At 36.3% G+C, this 11,410-nt stretch overlaps 1 protein-coding gene across 3 annotated transcripts in view; it reads left to right on the plus strand.

Moving 5' to 3' along the window:
* The window catches only part of Col4a5 (collagen, type IV, alpha 5), a 206,710-nt gene that overhangs the window by 29,494 nt on the left and 165,806 nt on the right, over positions 1-11,410 (plus strand). The window lies entirely within an intron of this gene.

The raw sequence follows: 11,410 nt of genomic DNA on the forward strand, positions 1-11,410 counted from the left end.
TCCTTCTAATTCAAAGGGAATTTAAATAAATACTTTGAATATTTCAGTAAATACAGCATGCCATTTAGCAAATTTAAGGGAACAAGTGAATAACTTAGCTATTCCAACAATGTTTTGCCTCCACATTCCTTGGCGCAAACAGGGATCTCAATGAAGCGTCCCTCATGGGAGTTGCCTGGGGAAATCTTACTGAAAAAGTCCAGGTTTCAATTCAGGCCCCTCTGCTTTCTGTATTTTTAAATAAGCATTAATTAGTATAGCTTATGTACAATCAAATGTAGCAATTTTAAATGTAAAATTTAATGCTAGATGTTTGAACTATACAATTCATGGATGGAGTTGGGAAGGAGGGACTGGGAGTGAATGAGGGAACAGATGACACTGTACCTGACTAATGTCATTGTAATCCCTGTTTACATCACCTCTACAATAACAATAAAGTGAATTAAAAAATTTAATGCAAATATCCATGATTAATATACTATTGATTAGTTTCATCACTCCTAAAATTTCCTTAAGAGTTCTTTCTAAGTTACTCTCTTCCTGTCCTTGTACCCTGGAAACCGCTGATGCTAACTGTCTCTACAGTTTTGTACTTAAAATATTCATTTGTCTTGGGTGACTGCAAAGGAATAAATTGTTGGGCCATGTAAGTGTATTTACAGTTATTTCATATTACTGATTTTAAATCTAGATTCTGCATATGAGCAAAAAAATGATACTGTATTTGTCTTCTGAGCTTGGCTTATCTTGCCTAACATAATGATCTCCAACCCATACATGATTTTCTGCAAACAACATAATTTCATTCTTTACTGATGAATAATACTCCTTTGTATATATGAATCATATTTATTCACTCATCAGTTGGATATCTAGGCTGGTACCCAATGTCTTTAGATTGTAAACAGTGCTGTTGTAAACATGGCTATGCAGGTGTCCCTCTTCTATTTGTCGGTCGTGGGGCTTGAACTCTGGGCCCGGGGCACTGTCCCTCAATTCCTCAGCTCAAGGCAAGCGCTCTAACATTTGAGCCATAGCAACACTTCCAGTTTTCTGGTGGTTAATTGGAGATAAGAATGTCATCGACTGGGCTGGGAAGGTGGCTCAGTGGTAGAGCGCTTGCCTTGCATGCATGAGGCCCTGGGTTCGATCCACATAAGCAAAAAGAAAAAAGCCGGAAGTGGTGCTGTGGCTGAAGTGGTAGAGCGCTAGCCTTGAGCTGAAGAGCTGAGGGACAGTGCCCAGGCCCAGAGTTCAAGCCCCACGACCAGACCCCCCCCCCCAAAAAAAAAGAATGTCATGGACTTTCTGTCCTGGGCTGGGTTTGAACTGGGATCCTCAGATCTCAGCCTCCTAAGTAGCTAGGATTACAGGCGTGAACTACTGTCTCCGGGCTAAGGTGTTCCTCTTATATGCTGATTGACATTCTTTTGGACTTATGCCAAAGAGTGTTATAGCAAGATTATGTGGTACTTCTATTTTTAGTTTCTCCAGGATTCTCCATACTTATTTCCATAATGATTATTCTAATTTACATTTCTACCAACAATGTATGATGGTTACTTTTCTTCCACATCTCCACCAGTTCTTGTTAACTATAATTTTTTTTTTGGAGCACTGGAGTTTAAATACACAATCTCATAATTGGTAGGGAGGTGCTCTACTTTTGACCTATACTCACGTACTTTGTTTTGCTGATCCTGGGGTTTGAACTCAAGCCCTTGGTACTGTTCCTGAGCTTTTACGCTCAAGACTAGCCCTCTACCACTTTGAGCCACAACGCCATTTCTAGCTTTTTGGCAGTTAATTGGAGAAGGGTTTCATGGACTTTCCTGCCTGGAGGTGGCTTTGAACAGTGATCCTCAGATCTCAGACTCCTGAGTTGCTAGGATTACAAGCATGGGCCACCAACTCCCAGCCTCCAGTTGTTTTTTGCACTAGTCATTTTGATTTGGTCTTGCTTTAAGTATGCATTTGTCTCTGAATTTATGTAGGAAATGCAAAAAAGAGTTACAGATAAAAATGTAGTATAGTAACATTATACATATATACATATGCAGTGGCCCTGGTGACACTTAGTCACTATTATTATTATTATTTAGCCCAGTCCTTGGGCTTGAACTCAGGGCTTGGGTATTGTCCCCAAGCTTTATCTGCTGAAGGCTCATGCTTTACCACCTGAGCCACAACCGTACCTCTGGCTGTTAGGGGAGGTGTGTTAATTGAAGCTAAGAATCTTGTGGACTTTCCTGCCCAGGCTGGCTTTGAACCAATCCTCAGATCTTAGCCTGCTTAGTAACTTGAATTATAGGTGTCAGCTACTGGTGCCCAGCTTTCTATTTGTGCTTGAGTCTCAGTTGCAGTTACTTTCTGATGTCTTTCTTCTGCTTAGAAAGTCCCTTTAGCTTTGCTTACAGAGCAGGTTTGATTATCTGGACATATCTTTACTTCTCATTAATGTTTGAAGAATGATTTTCACAGAAACAAATATCTTGGTTGATAGACTTGGTTGCCTTCTGGCTGACATGATTTCTGATAAGAAACTGTTGATTCATTTAGTATCTCTTGGTTGTGATGTGTCATTTCTCTCTTAAATCTTTGAGTATGTTGATGGTTGGATTACAATGGGTCTTGGTGTGGAACTCTCTTAAAGTTATCCTACTTTTTGTTCTTTAAATGTGTAGACTCACATATTTCACCATATCGAATATTTTTTCCTACTATTCCTTTAAATATCTTTCTGAAACATCTCATCTTTCCTTCTTTGTTGTTCCCCATAATGCACATGTTGGTTTGTTTGATGGTATTACCCACAACCCCTTTGATCACATATTTCTGCCTTCTAGACAGTAATTTTAATTAGCTTATTTCTAAGTTCATTGTTAGTTACTTTTGCTAACTTAAATATATTGACATCTAAACTTTTCAAATATTGTATTTTTTCATGAGATTTAAACTCAAACTCAAGGCCTCATACTCTTGCTTGGCTTTTTTGCTCATAACTGGCTCTTTAAAACTTGAGCCATGCCCACAGTCAGTCATTTTGCTGGTTAATTGGAGATAAAGTATCATGGACATTTCTGCTGGCTTCAAACCTCAGTTTTATAGATCACAGCCTTCTGAGTAGCTAAGATTATGGGGTGAACAACTGGCGGGCACCCATCTGAAATATTCTAATTTTTAGCCCTAAAGCTTCCACTTAGTTCCTCCAGTGTCTGTTATTTTCATTTTGCAGTTTCCTTTGTTTTCCAACTTCCTTTAAGGTATTTGTTTTTATATTTTTATTTACTTCCTTGAGCATATTTAAGATGGTTGCTTTAAAGTCATTGTGACACTGGGTACTCTGTGGCTCACACCTATAATCCTAGCTACTCAGGAGGATGAGATCTTTGGTCAGCTGGGCAGGAAAAGCCTATGAAATTCTTATCTCCAATTAACCACCAAAAAGCTGGAAGCGGAGCTGTGGCACAAGTGGCAGAATGCCAACTCCAAGCAAAAAAAGCTAAGGGAAAAAAAAAGCTAAGGGATAATGCCTAGTCCCTGAGTTCAAGCCTCACTACCAGCACACACACACACACACACACACACACACTAAAAAAATCAAGTCTTTGTGAAGCAGGGCCAGTGTCTGCATTTCTTCAGTGTAGGAAGCATTTTTCAATAAAACAGGCCATGATTTCTTGATGGTGTGTAATTTTTATTAACAGTTGTGCATTTGAGTATTTTAATATGGTAACTTGGATTCACACTCTTGCTCTGTATTAGCATTTTGCTGTTACTATTGAGAGCTGCAGGTATTCACTTGTTTGAGGACTTTTAGCCCATCTTTTCAATATCCCTTGTTCTGTGTTTTACTGATTTTTATGCTGATTTAGGTTTTCAATTTCTTTGCAGTACTACAAATCAAACCCAGGGCCTCAGACATTCGAGGCAAATACTCTACTTCTGAGGCATATCCCCTAATTCTTAGCTCATATTTGGACATTGTTCTGATAGACAATTCCAAAAACCAATAAAATAGAGACAGCAAAGAATAATGAAATGTGAAAAGAAGAAAAATCTCCGTTTCCTCTTTGTGCCTTGGCTCTACCTTGGGGTACTTAACACTTAAACAGGCAGTTTGTAGTTAGTCTGAAACTTTTCTGGAGTCTTTCTGAGTATCATCCCTTCCCCAGGCATATGCATAACTTTAAAAATACCTCACTGTTCAGAGTACTTTTCAATGACATATTTTCTCAAAAACACCATCTTCCTAGCTTTTCCTTCCTAGCTTTTTAGGTTCTACTGTGTGCTTCAGCTATAATCTTTTGCCTTTAGGCAACTGTAGATTGTTTTCTACAATGTTTTCCAAGGATACCTATTGGTCTCCATGAGTCAAAAGAAAGGTAAGTGCTTTACCTCAGTCCTTTAGGTATCCTCTACACAGATTAGAACAGACAGACAATTGTTTGAGAATACATTTTTCTCTGCTCCCTCTGAAACTAGGACAAGTGTTTCTCACTGTAAACATGGCTGCCTTCTTTAAGACTGCCACTGGCTAGGGTGACAATTGAATAAGGATAAACAATAACAGCAGACATTCCTACTATTTTAGGTGTTTTTTTTTCTTGGTTCAACATTTTCTTAGTTGTTATAAATTTTGGGTTTCTTTCCACAATTCTGAGAAAGTTGGCTCTGACATTTTATACTTGACTGTTTCATGTTTGTGTGCGTAGAGTTGCCTACTCCTCCATGTTCACTGATATCTCAACAATTTTAATATGAACATATAGTTGTTTTTGCAGTTTGTTGAAAAAAATGATCCTTTTCCTTTCATCATTGTTGCAAGCTAGCTGACCATTTGTGTATGTATCTATTTCTGACAACTCATTTTTTCTACATGTCTATCCTTATGCTAATGCATACCTCCCTGTCCTGATTACTGTAGTTTTGAAGTAATACATAAATAAGGTGCTGCAATTTCATCCTGACTATTGAAACTTCCTTGTGTTTTCATATCATAAGACTTCCTACTTTCTGTGACGTTGGCTCAGGTTTTGATTGAGTTTGCATTTAAATTTATAGCCAATGTCACATTAAGATAGAGCCATCCTGTACACATTTCTGGTATTTTTTGGTCTTTAATTTTTCTCACCAATGATGTGCATATTATTAGTGTACCAGTGTTATCATTTTTGGTAATTGCAATAACTTTTTGTAAATTCTTCAGGATTTTGTATGTGCACAATTATGGTATTGTGGTTTTAATATGAAATAACCCCTCCAAGTCAGTGCCAGTGGTTTATATCAATAATCATAGCTAACAGGGCAGGAAGGTCTGTAAGATTCTTATCTCCACTTCCCCACCAAACAGCCAGAAGTGGAGCTGTGGTTCAAGTGGTAGAGTACTGTCTTGAACCAACAAGCTAAATATACTTTGGAAATAAGAATCTAGAAATGTTTATACACTGTATTATCTAGATTCTGTAATGGAATATAGTAGATTTGTGCAGTGAATTTAATGAATTGTCACATTAAAGATTTAAAGAGTATAAGCAGCTTTGCATGGTCCCTGTTAAGTTTTTTGTCAACAATTAAATTTTGGCACCAAGCTTAATAAAAGATGAAGGAGATGAGGATGCTATGGGTCTAGAAATCTTGTGTTTGGCTTAATATTGAATCCTGATTAGGGTCTACATTATTTTAATTTTAATTGCAAAAAATTTAATTGCAGTATTCCAATTGTAAAAACTTATGAGTAGATAATGTTAATAATCAGTATTTTGTTGGGATTGCAAATGTGTGTTGTGGTATTTCAACAAGTCCTGGGACATCTTGTCTCTGTGTGATGTTTCATAGTGAAGTTCCAAATCTATGTTATTTTGATGAATACCAAATTAATCCAACTATCCAAAACTCATTTGTTCACTAAAGAATTTGTTAGTCTATCTTAAGTTGGTTTAGCCAACATGTCTAGCCTGAACTTTTTCCACAGCTTCCTGAAAGATTCCCTTGCTTTCGAGCTTTGTCTGTGACCTCCAGTTAAGTTACTCAAATAATTTGGGATTTTTACTCACATTTTTGGAAAATTCCCCAAGAATTATAAGACTGCAATATTTTTCTAAAATTTCCATTGTTCTTCTTTATTTTCGTTATTATACCAATGTTAGTAGAGACTGCTTACCAGATGTTAGAATACAACAGGTCCCTTTAATGTTATCATTGTTCCAGTCATTTATTATTTTGAGCCACAATACAGGAAAAGCAGTTTGTTGACCATGTTTTAGTGAAAATTAGTAATGACACATAAAGCATGTCATTTATTTTGAACTAAAATTGGAGTGATGTATTTTAGTATTCTAACTTTCTGAAAAGTTATTTTTCACAGTGGAGTCAAACCTGTGTCCTAAAAGCTTTGTAAGGATCTTTTGTGAAGATCTGAATAATACTGAGAAAAAGATTTCTTATGTGGTTCTGAATAAAATTTTGAACACTAAGATGAAGAAGTAACTTCCTGAGTTCTTTTTGAGACATATTTAATGAGTTTTGAATTTTAGGAGCATATAATTTCGTCTTTTTGAAAAACATCATAATAAAATTAAGTCAGCATGTTAGCACTAATGTGTTCTATTCATACTTGTGATATAATAAGCAGTGTTGTTTGTCCCTTGCTGATTAGGGATCATTTTATCAGATCCTTAAACATATTTATCAATATACCAAACTGCAATGAAAGCCATAATTTGAAAATCTAAACTACATATCTTTTTACTGATCAACCCAAATATAATGCCTCTCTTTTCCAAATCATAAACAATTGTTTATTCCTGAGAAATAGAAGAACTTTGTGCTTAGTGTATTATCCTTGAAATTCCCTCAAAACCTAGAAAATGGTCTATTAAATATTTTTTTCTCATATGTTTAACTAATTTAACAATGTTGCAATAGTATAAATTGTTGGATGAATATGGAGATTTTTTTTGTAAGATACCTGATTCTTCTTTTTCCAGAGCTCACAATTTAAAAGATAAGATAGATATGAAGTGATAATATTAAAGTTTAAATTTGATTATTTAAAATAGTTGCTGTTCTCCCTGGCCTTGGGGATATGGTGGTGAGCAGAACTGGCAAGGCCTAAATTTTCATGAACTTATTAGCATCAGAGACACATCATTCTGAGCTACATATGAAACTGAAGTCTAAGGCTTAAGCAAGTTCAGACATCCTTGGTTTATAGGTAGCATTTGTCACTTGGAAATGTGTAAAAACACAGATCCTATGAATATAGGAATTTTTCCTTTTTTAGTTTCACTCAGATTTCTGATTGAAGTACTATAATGTCATTAACAGAGTTTCAAAGATAGTACATTAGTTACTTAGTTCACTGTAACAAAATATCTGATAGAACAACTTAAAAAGAGAAGAGATTTTGGTTCATATTTCAGATGTTTCAGTCTTCATGGCAGGGAAGACATGGCAGAGCAGAGCAGCACAATCACAGCACCTAAAATGCAGAGACACTGCCTGCCCTCACTGGCTTTCTTCTTTCTCTTCTTTTATTCCATCTGTGTCCTCCGTCTGTGAGATGGTTCTATAAGCATTCAGGTCAGGTCTTCCTCATTTAGTTAATCTGATCTGGAAGGCCTTACAGACACATCCAGAGATGTGTGATTCTGGTGATTTTCATTCCAATCAAGTTGACAATCAAGATTAATCATCATAATATGAAAGTTATAGTACTATTTTCTATGAGTTAATGACAATGCAGGATTTTTTTGTTTCATTGAAGTTTTCCTTGTATTTGATCGTTTTATTGCTTTTCAATAATTTTTTAAAATTCATTATAATTATAAAGATGATGTACAGAGGGATTATAGTTACATAAGTCAGGTGATGAGTACATGTCCTTTCATATGGTGTCATCCTTTCTGTCACTCTCTGCTTTTCAATGTTTTTTTTTGCCAGGCCTGGGGCTTGAACTCAGGGCCTGAGCACTGTCCCTGAACTTCTCTGGGCTCAAGGCTAGCACTCTACCACTTTAGTCACAGCACCACTTCAGGCTTTTTCTGTGTATGTGAGACTGAGGAATCAAACCAAGGGCTTCATGTATGCTAGGCAAGCACTCTTACCACTAAGCCACATTCCCAGTCCAATTTCAATGATTTTTAAGAAAGTAACTTTAATTGTCATAAAAACATAAAATTTACTATGTTAAATCATTCTAAGTGTGTGTCATAAGTATGCTCACATTGTTATTCAAGATATATCTTTTTTTTGGGGGGGGGTCCGGTCGTGGGGCCTGAACTCTGGGCCTGGGCACTGTCCCTCAGCTCTTCAGCTCAAGGCTAGCACTCTACCATTTGAACCACAGTGCCACTTCCGGCTTTTTTCTTTTTGCTTATGTGGTACTGAAGAATCGAACTCAGGGCCTCATGCATGCAAGGCAAGTGCTCTACCACTGAGCCACCTTCCCAGCCCCTCAAGATATATCTTTAACTTAAAATTGCACAGTCAAATAAACAGTACAGTAGATTGATCACAACTCCCCCAAACAGGATGGTATGTATTCCTCGAAATGTGTATTCATATATCATGATTCTAACTATGGGTCTGTTTATGGGAATGAGAAGAAGAGGAAGATCACAAAAAAGAGATGGAGACTGAATAATTTTGAAACACATCATTACAGTGTTGAAGATAGCCTAAAGAATCCCAGTGGAAACTATTGATCAGTGAGGGGTAGAGTGTAAGGAAAGGAAAAAAATGGTTATTCATATCAGAATATAACATATGTGTGTCTAAAAGACAATGGTGAAACTACTTGGTGCAATTAATACACACTCAAAATAACTGATAGGAAAATTCAAACAAGCTCTGTTGGAGACATGGGCACCAGCAGGAGTGGGTATGGATAAAGAAGACACTGTTATAGGTTGGATATAGTTAAAATAGTTTGGTTGCATATATGAAAATGGAACAATGAATCCTGTTGAAATTGTTTTAAGAAGGGGATAAAAGGGTTAGGCACAGTGATAAAGAGGGTAGTGTTGATTAGGATATATACATGTTTGGATATGCCCGAGTGAAATCCTCCTTGTATAATTGATGTATGGTGGTAAAAAAAGATGTTTATGCACATACCACATTTTCTTGATCCATTCATCTACTGAGGGGCATCTGGGTTGGTTCCATATCTTAGCTATGGTAAATAATGCTGCAATAAACATAGTTGTGCTGGTAGCTTTAGTATGGTCTTGTTTATGATCATTTGGGTAAATGCCCAGAAGTGGGATTTGGGTTATAGGGGAGGTCTATGTGCAGTCTCTTGAGGAACCTCCATACTACTTTCCAAAGTGGTTGAACAAGTTTACACTCCCATCAATCATGCAGTAGGGTTCCCTTCTGTCCAGCATCTGTTGTTATTAGAGTTCTTGTTTATAGCCATTCTGGAATTCTATGCCTCCATCAGAAAGAATGACATCACCCCATTTGTTAGGAAATGGAAAGACTTGGAAACAATTATATGAAGTGAAGTAAGCCAGGCCCAAAGAAACATAGGTCCCATGGTTTCCCTTATTTACAATAGCTAGCATATGTCTGAGATAAGGAGAAAAGGTCAGATAAGATGATGTTAAGCGAAATGAACTCCAAGATAAGGACACAAATGTTTTTTCTTTCTTGCTATTATTTCTAAAGTATTTATAAGGTACCATGTGATATTTTGTTGCTTTGTAGGTTCCTCCCCCATGGTATAACCCCTGTTTTCACTGTATTTGATGTCAGTATAATTGGGGGAGGGGAATGGAAAAAACAAATTGTTTAAATAGGAATACAGTTTGACCCATTGTAACAATGAGATGAGATGTACATGGCACTATGTTGAAAAACAAACTTTACAATTTAGGAAGGGGTGTGGGGGCAGGAGCAGGAGTGTACTTGTGGAGGTGGGAGGGAAAGGATGGTAGGGGAGAAAAAAAGGAGGAGGTCACAATGCTTGATAAGAAATGTATTCATTACCTTGCTCATATAACTGTAACCCCTCTGTACAATATTTTCACAATAAAAACAAATAAATATATTTGATCCATATGGCAAATAAAATCAGTAGTAAAGTAGAATGTCTTGCATTTTAAAAGTATTCAAAAGTATTTTTTTCTTTCATGCAATTGTTTCTAACATATTTATAAGATGATTTCTATGTTGCTTTGTATGTCCCTCCCCCAAGGTATAATCCCTGCTTTCACTGTATTTGATGTTGGTATAATTTGTGGAGGGGAAGGGAAAAAACATATTGTTTAAATAGGGATACAGGTGGACCCATTGCAACAATGAGATGTACAAGTCGTTATGTCGAAAACGAACTTTACAACTTTGATGGCGGGGGTAGAATCGGGTGGGGGAAGGTGGGGGAGGTATGGGAAGGGATGGGAAGGGGAAACAAAGAGGGGGCAACAATGCTTGATAAGAAATGAATTCGTTATCTTGCCCATGTAATTGTAACCCCTCTGTACGGTATTTTAACAATAAGAAAATAAAAAAGAAAAAGAAGAAAAAAGAAATACATGATACCAACATTAATTTCTGGTGGGCCACTTTGCCATCTGTGTATCATTTGTAAAATGAGTCATTCTTTGCTCATTTTCTATTGGATTATTCTTTTGATTAGCATGAATTAATTGTCCCAAAGTTGTGTCATTGTAACACACACATACACACACACACACACACACACACACACACACACACACATAATTTACTTTGGTCAGATTCATTCCCCTGTATAAGTTTCCTAACATCCCTTCTTCTTTCCTGCTTCTTTTAAGAGTTTTTAGTAGGTTTCAACGGGATATTTTCTTGTAACAGTATGCTTGTATATTTTTCATACTATTTCTGTCATTTTCTCCATATATATGCATATACATACATTTATACACATAATTATACTGAAGAGTAAAACATTAAAAGATGTCCTTGAAGGTTCAGACTCTCATGAGAATTACCAAATAATTAGGAAGACCATAGTATTTTCAGAAATAAGTTCAGTACCTCATCATTTTATTATTATTGTCTTAAAAAATGAAAAGCTTCTCAGCGAATTACATTTTTAGTTCCCTTCATTCCCAGCATGGAATACTACCTAGTATCAGGTGACATTGGAATGATTTGGCTTGAATTTTTAAGGTTGTACGCATTATTTAAAGTTATCCAGCCAAATCTGGTTAATGCAATGAAAGACAGAATAAATTTAAAGTTTTAGAACATGTCATTCATTGTGATTACTCCAGTTTCTCAAGACAATAAATAATGTCTATTGTTGAGTCACAAATCCTTGGATACATTAATTTCCTAGGACTTTATTAATTAGATGACAGTTTAGTGGTGCTCAAAATGTTAAGTTTGTGTTTGATCTTTTTTTTTTTTTTGGGTC

This window comes from Dipodomys ordii, unplaced genomic scaffold, assembly GCF_000151885.1.
Source record: "Dipodomys ordii isolate 6190 unplaced genomic scaffold, Dord_2.0 Scaffold88, whole genome shotgun sequence".
Classification (NCBI taxonomy): domain Eukaryota; kingdom Metazoa; phylum Chordata; class Mammalia; order Rodentia; family Heteromyidae; genus Dipodomys; species Dipodomys ordii.